Below are 12,377 nucleotides of genomic sequence, written 5' to 3' on the forward strand. Positions count from 1 at the left end.
CGTCACATGTTTACCCCGGTTGGTCAGTTACTTGGGTAGATGTGGGAGGAGGGTGTTACACTCGCCTGTCTCTCATGAGCTTTAATATATATATATATATATATATATATATATATATATATATATATATAACCTAGCCTAGCACACAAGAATTGAGATTTATGACTCCACAACTTCCTGATTCAAGGCCTCAACGCACTGACTTAACTGATCCTATATAATGTGTCGGGAAACAACCTCAACCATTGTTATTACAAGTATATATATATATATATATATATATAGGGAGCAAGGCTCCTTTTATTTAAATTCAATAGCCCAAGGCCATAGAACACAAATCATTTCATTACGATTGTTTAACCAGTAAAACAGAGAGTCCATATGTCTCTCACACCATGGCATTTAACAGGTATCCACTTATTAGTAAACATGAGAGCATACTTCCCTCGTTTATTATACAGATTTAGAAATTCCCCATTAAAATACCATAACCTTATTGTGAATATAACAACAATACGAGGAGTCTCAAGCTCCCATCTCAGGTATATTGCTCATTCACACATTCATTTGAAACATTCAAGAAATAATCAACCCTTATTGGTTGTACATACCATAACACAACAACATAAAACAATTACATTGACAAAATAGTCATTACAAGCTTTAACTAGTCTTTCCAGGTAATATATGTCATTCCATGAATAAGGGAGGCATTAACCATCAATGAAAAGCAAACCATAAAAACCAGGATAACAAATAATCAATATTTAGAACAACCAACCTCCAACCCATAGAGGCTCTTAGCCACTTACAACATACAAACCGTGGGATTCCACACCCCAAACAACACACACACACTCTTAACATTCAATTAGATCATGCAATGCTATGTCGATACAGGCAACATGGGGAATCCCCAAATCCCTTATACCAATTGGACACCCCTAAGCTCATCTCATCCCAAGTATATAAAAGCACGCCACTTAATCAACAATGTTGGTTTACCACAAGTAAACATGCACACTCAGTCATATAGGAAATCTTGCGATAATTAAATAAAGGAAGGGCACAACAATAGGCTACCCAGGCCTACAAAATACAAGATGGTAACACATATAATGTTAAAGCATCCAAGCATTCATATATTTACACATTGAACATGGACACTTCCATTCACCATGCATACTACATAACAACAATACAATCATTATAATGAAATATCATTCACAACAACATAATCAAACCACTTATCTTGCATTGTAGATGAAACTGGCAAATAAGATCAAGACTGTAACTCTCCACCCAACCTTAGATTGACTACACTTTGATATTGCTTGTAATCAATCACCCTCGAGTTAGGTTTTGTGCCTGAAGAGGAGTGCTCAAGGGAAATATAAACCAGATAGTCAATTGTTCGAGGAAATCGAACCTCCACTGTAACCATATGATCAGTAACCTTTCTCCATGTCTTGCTACATGCACCCATGACCTAGCCCTGACCTGTGTAGCCTTTCAACTTCTCTTCCACACATTTTCCAATGCATTGTAGCCTCGATGTTTGCGCTAAACCTCCATGTGAATGTCTTCTCCCTCTCCATTCTCCACATTGTCACTTGTTTGGATGGTTATGTGTGTTTAATATTCTTCATTTTTTTTTTATTCTTTTTGGTTTCTGTGAAAATGGGATCAGTATCTCTGCGTATGCTTTGAACATCTACAAAATGTAATTTTGTCTTATGAATAAAATTACGACTTTTTCCACGGGGGAAAAAAACAATGAATGCAACAATTATAGATATATAAAGAATGGTCAGACCATGGTGTCAATGCCCAAATGCATGTATTAAGCATTCACATGCATAATTTATGCAATCAATTATAACTCTCAAACCAAGAATAACATAATGAACAAATATTTTGCATATTTGTAAAATAGGATGAAATGCTTATTTCTTATCAAAGATGATCCATGCAATTGATTACACACACAAGCAACTTTCCAGCCAACCATAAGTAGTCGATTTGAATACCGCCTTTATTTTGAGCTATGTAAAAGGGGCCAACTCCATCTTTGAATACCACAACCCCCTTGGGGGAAGCTTACATATACCCATGTCCTTGTGGGTTTTTTATGCTAAAGTTTGACATTGCAGAGAATATTGAGTATATTTGTCACTTTGAATCCCAGTTTTTAGTTTGTGTCAATGTGTACATAAAACTTATATTTTTATGGATTCCTCAAGTTTCAAAACTTCAATGGGGTTAGGCTTTCTAACCTGCACCTATAGTTATGGAAACATGAATCTTTAGCTTATGATGGAAATTCTTTAACCATTTTTTATTATAGTTGCCTTAAAACTCATGAAAAATGTATCACAATTTGTGTTAGACTATGTATTATGTATTAAAGTGGACTTCATAAATGGTTTGCTTGAAAAAACAACTTATAATAAAGTGGTTGATAATGTTTAAAAGAAAAAATTAAATCATAAACATGTTTTATTTAGATACAGATTTTGTTTTTATTATAATATCCAATAGTGTTAATCTTATTTTTTCTTTTAAAATTATCAATAATCTCATGAAATTTGTAAAATGAAGTGTAGAAAAAATAATGCATAAATCTATTTAATGTTAATATGTCAAGAAACATCACCATTCGGTGAGACCTAAGAAATGTGAAAATTGTAAATGATAAAGAAAATTTAGTGAAAAATATCATCCAAAAGTAAGATCGGTTACCTCTCATTCACTGCCAGAGCCAAACATGCAATTCATATTACCTAAGGCTGATGCATTCCTAAATTCTTAGGGTGGCAGGATGAGTATCATCTGGAAATTTATTCTCCAATTGACACATGTTCGGACCAATTGGTCTTATATTGACACCTCATTACTAGCATAGCACTATAAAGACTTTTCCTCATTGTTTGCTCAGGTCATGGGGCGTGAATCAACTTCTTAGGTGTACCAATCAATTTTGTACATATTACTTTTCTTTTAAAAAGGATTTTATCTTTGAATGGGTGGAGGTTATCTCTCAAACAAGATTTCCTTCCAATTGGTTAATTTTCAAAAGACCTAGAGATTATTTATGACGACCTACCTAGTAATGGCCATTGTTTTCCACAATTTATTCAATGGCCTACTATAATACCCCCATCCACCTGATAGCCCCTACTAAGGGTAGAAGAAGGTATTATTATCATTGACCCAATCTCCAAAGTCTTGTCATGGAAATGGGGTCATCAAATTTTGTCATTTTTCAAACTCCTCAAACATCTCCATTGCGTCTGGCTCGTCAAGAGCTTTTCAGTGATATAATTTTTTTCAAAAACTGACATCTAGATCACAAGATATGGTTGTTTGAAGTCGAGCCATTAAATCTTGCCATGTCCACATTGTGCTACCACATGGCTACCCTCTACCCTTTAGATAAAGTCCACATCACCACACAAGTCCATGTGACATTGCCACATCGCAAACTCTTATTCATCGGTCCAACCCCTTGGCTTTATATATATATATATATGAAACATGGTCCTATACACACACACATGCCCCCTTGGTCAATTAATGGTCTTCATCTCGCAGACATAATGTTGGATGAGATTAAAATGAGGAACTCCCCCTCACTGATGTCATAGGGTGGGGGGGGTGTCCCTCTATCATGGTTTCACATCCCTAGATAAATTTTGACATTCTGCCAAGACAAATCAATGGGAAGAGAGGGGGGTTATCCCAATGACATACGAGGGAGGGGGGTCCTCATTCAGTGCTCTGCCCCTCTCAGAACCATGCCTCCTACCATTTCTCCAGGAGATATGGACACATTACAGGCTCTGCAGTCGCCACATCATCCTCCCATCCACATAATCATGTCCTAGTTCCCACTTGACCATACAGGCCCCATGACCACCAATCATTCTCCTTGCCACATAATCCTATGTTGGTTCCCACCTAATCCCTTGGTAGACTTTTAAAATTATACATTGTGGTTTACTGAGGGTGTTCAACCATAAACCATGCAAATGCTTGCCCTCCCCAAGTCGAGCCTCGAACATCCACAAGCCTCAAACAACTAAGGCCTACACCCCTAGTTCGGGCCTGAAAACTAGCTACGACTAGGTCTTTCCACCTGATCCCCGAACTAGTAGGTCCTACCCCCATCTCGGGCTAGTTCACGCGAAAATTCGACACTTAGAGATTCTTCACAATTCCTTCAGGATGAACAAACCAAAATTTTCACTATTAGCTTGCTTTACCGACAGTTGATCCTACTTCCTATAAAATCATGGATTGAAATCCAAGATCATCCAGACCCCCTTCCGACATGTCTTGGCCATGATGGCAATTAATCAATGCGTCCATGCTATTAGCTAAATATGTTGGAGCGCACAATACGAGCCTATCCCTGGATTTCACTAGGTCAACAATAAAATTTAGGCCATTAAAATACACAGATATCATACATGTTTATATAAAATAACATAATCATAGGGAAGCTCAACCTACCCCCAAACACATGAACATATATATTTTTCACTCTTTGATAACAACTCAATAACAAAGAGCATAGGGATAATATTTAACAACAATACATGCAAAAGACCATGTCCATTAAATTCAATGAAATAACATCACAGAGAACTGGGTGCATAAGTTTTAACCACTTATCTCGTATTGAATAATGAACTACCAATTGAGATTGAAACCATATCTCTCCACCCAACCTTAGGATGATTGCATTGTGGCCTTTCTTGCAATCATCCACCCCGAGCCAAATTCAGAGCTTGAGGAGGAGTGCTTTAGGGAAATAACTAGGACTCCTTAACACACCAAGGAATCTAGATATATCACCATCTCCACCCTTGCAACTAGGGAATCTAGAGACATCACCATCTCCACCTTTGCAACTAGGGAATCTAGAGACATCACCATCTCCACCCTTTCTACCCAAGCAACAATTTTATAGTGACTCCACCAAAAATCTGGAATTCATAGTTCAGAAAGTGTATTGTTTATCCAAGGGATAAAAAGTATGTTCAAAAATGAAAGTGCTCAAAATATCCTTAAAACTAGAGCCAAATCATAGACCTCGTCATTCTGATTCCAACGACACTTGAATCGCCTCAATCTGACACCCTATGAGGAAGTTATCATGATCTAAAGTTTTGGGCAAACAACGAAAAAGTCAAAGTTGTAGGGTTGACTGTGTTGTTCATACATTAACATGGCAGTATGTATGTTGATGTGGTACTGACATCATCATCTGACTAGGAAGTACAAATGTCAGAAGGGGGCCAATCAGGAGCTGACATTTGGGCCAGTAGTATGAGGACACATGGCACGTTGTTATTGGTTTGAAGGTTTGTGAGATGGGCCAATCACAGAGTGACACGTGGCCCAATCCTAGGGTGCCATGTTGCACTATGGATGGTTCCAAAATTTGGTTGACCTACTGACAAGCCTCCGGCGGATTCGACCTCCTAACCTTCGGTTCACGAAATAGTCGCCCGACCAACCGGGCTACGACACCTCTTGTTAAAGCATGGGCACAATATTATATTTAAAATCATATACGTTGGCGGTTGGGGTTACTGGACAGGCCAGCGGGCGTGCCCAACCGGCTCGGACCATGGCTTTTGGCATATGTCACGACCGTTGGCAGAGTGGTGGGAGGCTAAGGGTTGGGCGCGTGGCATCACCACCCCAGCCCAAAGCCCATGGTTATGTATTCTGGCAGAAGTGGAGAAAAACAAAGGGGCCAGGCGCATGGCACCTCCGCCCACGCTTGTGATCACATCATGATGTGCAGAACCAGGAGCAGGGCCTACGACAAGGGCTACGACCCATGTGTATATATATTTTTTAATATTTATAACAAAAACAATGCAAACAATGGCGAGAGGTGTGGGTCAAACCCATGACCTTCGCCTTACCACTCTAGCACCCTAACAGTTGGGTTGGGATCATTTTGTTAAAAAAATTGGAGAGCATTTGGTTTTGTTGCAAAGTTTACAAGTAGCCTTGAAGAAAAAGGCATAACTTGCTCATTTTTCAGCCTTTTTGAGCTCAAGAAGAGCCTAGTTAGGGGATTTTGAGCATGTTGGACATAATGGCAATGTTATTTTTGTATATTGAAGCTTGTATGCTGATGTATTGATAATTTAATCATATAATAAAGTGGTCACCACTAGAATCTGGACTCGAAGACGTAGCCCAAGATGAGTGAACTCCATTATCAATTTGCTTGTGTTTGATGTTGCATGTTTGTCCACTTTCAACTGTTAAAATTTTTCAAATTTACTTAAGTTTGTGTACTTTTGCAACCACGGTCCATTACATAAAATACATGAACTAGCTTGCAAATTATTTAATGAAACATTCACTTTTCATTTTTGGATCAGTTTGGTATCAAAGCATGGTTTTTGTGAAGGTTTGACAAAATTTGCAAGGTTTTTGAATGCTTACAAGGTCTAGATTGAGAAGAGGAGAAGGAGCACTTGAAGAACCAAATTCTCAAGTTGGCTCAAGAAGACCACATACTCCACAAGTCATGACACATGTAGAAGGACAAGGACAAGAACTGATGTCTGAGGATGAGAGAGCTTTTAGAAAATATTTCTTTGATATGACTGAGATGGTGAAAGTGTTGTATAATGAAAGAACAACATGGTTGCAAGGAGAAATTTATAATCAACCAAAAGGTGATGGTGGTAATGGGAGCAAGCCTCCACCTCCTCCTCCTTCACCTCCATCCTCACCTCCTTCTTCACCTCCATCCTCACCTCCTTCTTCACCTCCATCCTCACCTCCTTCTTCACCTCCTTCTTGACATACACCTACTCCTCCTACATCTAGAAGAGGACATGTTAAGTCTCCTTTACTTAAGCTTGATGTCAAGTTTGAATTTCCAATGTATAATGGAGAAGTAAATGCTGAAAAGTTCGATAATTGGGTTCGTCAAATTGAAGTTTATTGTAGGATTCAAAATATTGATGATGATGTTACTAAGATCCAACTTGCTTCTCTTCATTTGGAAGGTGCGACTCTTATTTGGTGGGAGGCCACGACTCAAGAAGATTTGAAGAAAAGTGGTAAAATTATCTCTTCTTGGAAGGATTTTATAGTTGCATTAAGGAGGCAATTTTATCCATTAGCTTATATGCAAAAATTAATAATGGATTGGCAAAATTTTAGACAAGCTAAAGGTGAGAGTGTCCAAAGTTACACACAAGAATTTAGAAAAAAAAAAGTATTAATCTTGGGTGTTGATTTGACCTCACAATATACTCTCCTTAAATATATAGGTGATTGCATAGTTATTTGAGACATACTATACTTATGTTTAATCCCACCAATCTAGATGAAGTATGTGTTCAAGCTACTCATTTAAAATCAAGAGGCAAGAATGTTCCTCAAGAGTCCAACAAGAAACCTTTTAAATCTAGAGACAAAGAAAAGGGGAAATTTAAAGGCAAAGATAAGAAGAATGGTACTGTCAAGAAAGATGGAGAGAAAATTACTTGTAAACATTGTTCAAAAGATGGCCATGATGAATACCATTGTTGGAAATTACATCTAGAATTGAGACCAAAGAAGATTAATAACAAGGGGAAACAAAACATTGTTGCCACAATTCAACAAGATCTAGGATCTAATTCAGGTGATGAAACCCAAATCACAGCCATGGGAATTAAAGGTATAGGTTCTAACGCAAGTACTAGTTCTTATAGCAAGCCTGTTGAATCTCAAAATGATAAAGAAATAAGTGAGCTTTTTCATATCAGGGTCATTACAAAACATATAAAGATTGATACTCTATTTGATAGTGGATCTCAACTCAATCTTATCTGTTGGAAATAATACTAAGAGGGGGAGGGGGGGGGAGGTGGGTGAATCAGTATTATCAAATCAATATAGCTTTTTCATTTCCATATTAAGATTGATATACGCTACTTCAGTTAAGGCAAACCGCGTGTATACGCAACTATGTGTAAAGCAACAAGCGTATATCCAGTAAACTTATGATTTAGTTAGTTGATCCTTAATGAGTGCATCAAAACATTATTAACCATATGAACAGTAAACAGGAGCAGTAAAATAGAATAGATCATCACACACAAGAAGCACACATGAACACCATGATGTAAGGTGGAAACCCAATGTGGGTGAAAACCACCTGCTGCAAGTCGTCTCAATCTTCTTTTAATAAGAAACTTCTTTTTACAATAGTTCTGTACTGGTGCAGTCTTATACTAGTACACAGGCTGCTACCTGCAGAAGGCTACAACCTTCTCTCGTTCTCCAGACTCTCCTGGAAGGGAGCTACAACCCCCTTAGCTCTTGTACTAGCCAATCCATTTACTAGTACGTAGGTGCCGGCCTACTAAATGCTCCAACCTTCACTCGTTTTCCAGCTGCTATTGGAAGGGAGCTACCACCCCCTTAGCTCTTGTACTAGCTGATGTACTAGTACGTAGGTGCCGACCTACAGAAGGCTACAACCTTCTTTTTCTTCCAGGGACCACGTTTCATAAATTTTCAGACTGGATCCATGAATATCAATCAAACATCAAATAGATCTGCAATCAACCAACTTCCTTGTACAAATACTGAATCAATAACTTCTCAGAACACAGTACCAGTAACCAGACACCAATTCAGAACCCGGAACACTGCAGTAATAAACAAAAGCAGCTAAAACATATTTCAAGAAAAGTCCGCTACTTCACCAATAGAAATCTGCGTACATACGCATATATGTCAAAGCGAACCTGCGTGTATACGCAGTATTCACTTCCTTAACCTGCGGGTATCTGTGCCTCCGCTGTGTCGAACCTGCGGGTATCCGCGCCTCTGCTATGTAGATCCTACGGAATATGCGCCTGCGCTGTGTTGAATCTGCGGGTATTCACGCCTCTGCTGTGTCGATCCTGCGGAATACGCGCCTGCGCTGTGTCAAACCCGCGTATATCCGTGCCTCCGCTGTGTCGAACCTGCGGGTATACGCGCCTCCACTGTGTCGGACCTGCGGGTATAGATAATTTATCCCTTTTCTTAATCAGACCCAGATTATCAGATTTATAGATCTAATCATGCGCCAAAGAGATCTCGATGCCTCAATAGATCTTAACCATCTTGTAATGCTCAGGTTCCTCCTTGATTCAGGTCCAGCTATAACTCACCAACCGATCACCAGTATTTCAGATCTTTCTCTTCTCAAGATATTCAACACAATAGTCTACCCAAGCCAAATGATCTCCTTTCCTTTTTATAGTCTAGGCCTTACTCAAACCATGGTCCAAAACCATAGAGATCTAATACTAGGGACCCAATACCTGGGTTCAATACTTTAGATGCAAAACCACGGACCAAAACCATAGGTTCAAAAATGTCGGACTAAGTACCATGGACCAACCATAAGATTTCCCATGTGTGCGCGCTTTTCTCTCCATGAAATTGCGTGTACTGTACGTATGCACCTTTTGTTCGGTACACCTGCGTATATGTACACACCTTTTGTTCGGCGCACCTGCATATGTACGCGGCTTTGTGAAAAGGAACCTGCGGGTGTCTCATTTTCTACCATTCTAAGAGCCTGAACTGTGATCTGCTATTTGAGTGAGTTTCCATCAAGGACAACACTTATGTCATCGAGCCAAACCTGTGTCATAATGCCAACAATCTCCCCCTTTGGACTTGATGGCAACAACACCAAATCACTCTCCCTCTTTGACATCAAGGGCAAAGGGCGGACCAAGATATTTTCTTTTCTTGATAAACATTCCGCTGTCCATACTCCCCCTGAGTACCTACTGAAATCTCTGATTGAGCTCCCCCTTTGTATATGCCAAGTTGTACCAATCTATCCATGCTCCCTCTGAGTACATTCTGAAATCTTTGCTCTGCTAAAGAGTGTTGTTCATGCTCCCCCTGACTGTAAGCAAGGTCTGCAAAAAGATGTTCTACAAGAAGAACATGACTCTATCATAAATGACCTTCCTATCACCCAAGACTCATACATACATCCATCTCCCAACCAAGTGGGGATATACCAGATACCAATTGTTTATACATGACTGAAATATTACATCATCTTTCCCATGCATAGAGGGGGTACAAATTACATCATATGACCAAAAGGGATTCATCAAATGACTACAAGAGACAAAATATTACATCATTGGTCTTGATATGATCTTTACATGACATTTATAACAGAGACCAAACATCTAAATAAGACCCTGATAGTCATCAGCAACTTTCATACACAATGTATGATCTCCTCCATAAGCATCTATCAACAGCATCTAGACCATCAACAAAAACATTATATCATATGTGAAAAACACCATAGCCATCTCATCAACATCAAGATCTACATGGTCTTATATCCATGTATCATCACTTGGGAACATCTGCATCAAAGTAAGTATCAACCTATCATCATATAGGTAAGAACTCTTCATCATCATGTCTCCAACAATGCAACTTTGAGTAATCATTCATGTATCCAGCATACTGTCTATAACACTATGTATCTTGAGCTCAAGATCATTTGTCAAGACTTCTTGATATCATCAACAGCAACAATCCACATCCACATGAGCGCCAAGAACTATAGGAATTCTGCGTCATAACTGTATTATATGATCTTTATGCATATGATGATAGCAGCATATGAGTGACTCATCATCAAGTAATGAAGATGTGTATTCAAGCTTTGTACTTCTCCTTATCCTTATGAAGATCACCATGTAAGCACCATATATGCATCATCAGAGAATCAACCACAAATCTGATCTGAACATCAACTATGTATCCCCAAGAATCATACGAGATTTTGTCATGGACAACTCATAACCATATCATAGCAAGATATATCATTTAGCCATATAAGCATCATTACCAAGGACTACTAACCATAATGCCAACAATGCATTATTAAAGGCATATGCTCCCCCTGAACCTGTGCCATCTATTCTCTATCAGATCTGATCATGCATATATCAGCAAGAAGTATTAAGGCATCATCAAAACACTTTTAAACATATTACAAGTGTCAAGATATTTCCACACATCATCAATAGAGAGAAAATAATGGACTGAATCATATCAGACCCTTTTCCTGAGCCTGTCCCTATTGCTTTTTCTCAAACTAACATATACGCGACTGTGCAGTAACTAACTCGCGTATATACGCGACTTCCCTTTATGAAACTTGCGTATGAGATTTAGGACACTGAAGTTTTACACTTTCAGCTCCCTCTGAGTTTGTTATGTCTGTATATTGTGTTGTGCCACATCTTTCTGACTGTACTTCCTTCTTCTTCCATATCTTCAAGTGTGATGATGTTTTCTCCTTTTGGTATGGTGCCCGTACTTTGTTCCTGCATTCCTTTGTTGTATGTCCAAGCTTGTTACATGCATAACATCTTACATGTTTCATGTTCCTTCTATAGCAATCAACAGCTCTGTGACCAAACATATTGCAAGCAAAGCAATATCCCTTAAAGTACCTGGAACGTGATGATCTTTCTATGTGATGGTCTTGAAACATTCTTCTTCTGCATCTGGCTGCAACATGTCCAAGATTATGACATACATAACATTCAACATTATTCATTGGAGGAGTAAAAGATTTTCTTTGAAGAATTTCTTTCCTTGGTTGTTGATGGGATTGACCTCTCATCTCCTTGTTGAGCATTTCAGATTGTGCATTAGAGTTCCTTGTCTTATTTTGTGAGCTAGATTCATCTTCAGCAGATTCATGAAAACCAAGACCAGATTTGATAGCAGGAGACCTTTGACTACTAAGAATATCATCCAAGATCTTAGTACTATCTTGAAATCGTAAGAGCTTATCCTTTTCTTCTAAGTTATCTTTTAGAATATTTACCTCAACCTGAAGTTGCTCTTCCTTTTCACGATACTGCTTCTTCATGTTTTCTTCAGCTTTCTTCCTTCTTCCAACTGATGTCTTAATTCAAGAACTTCGTTTTCTTGTTTTCCAAGAGCTTGGAGTAGTTCTTTATTCTGCTTATTTGATTCTTCAAGATCTTCTTTTAGCGAGAGGATCGTAGCTTCAAGACTTTCATAATAACTGGATCTTTCTCTGAGTTTCTTGATTGTTGTGCTCCTTTCATTTACTTCATTTCTTAATGATGTCACTTCTTCCTGCAACTTTTGACATTGATCTTCCTTTTCCTTGAATAACTTGTTTCCTTCCTCTAGTTGAGGTTTTAGGTAACTTCTTCTTTGGAGACACATTCCCTTTTGTGCAATAGATCTTGTTGATCTTTAATTTTGTCTGTAAGCCTTTTAAATTCTGCCTCTATTTGATATCTTTCTTGCTCACCCATAAGAGAAAA

Source organism: Pinus tabuliformis, chromosome X, assembly GCF_031772625.1.
Source record: "Pinus tabuliformis cultivar Carrire ecotype Pingquan chromosome X, CPIR1, whole genome shotgun sequence".
Classification (NCBI taxonomy): Eukaryota; Viridiplantae; Streptophyta; class Pinopsida; order Pinales; family Pinaceae; genus Pinus; species Pinus tabuliformis.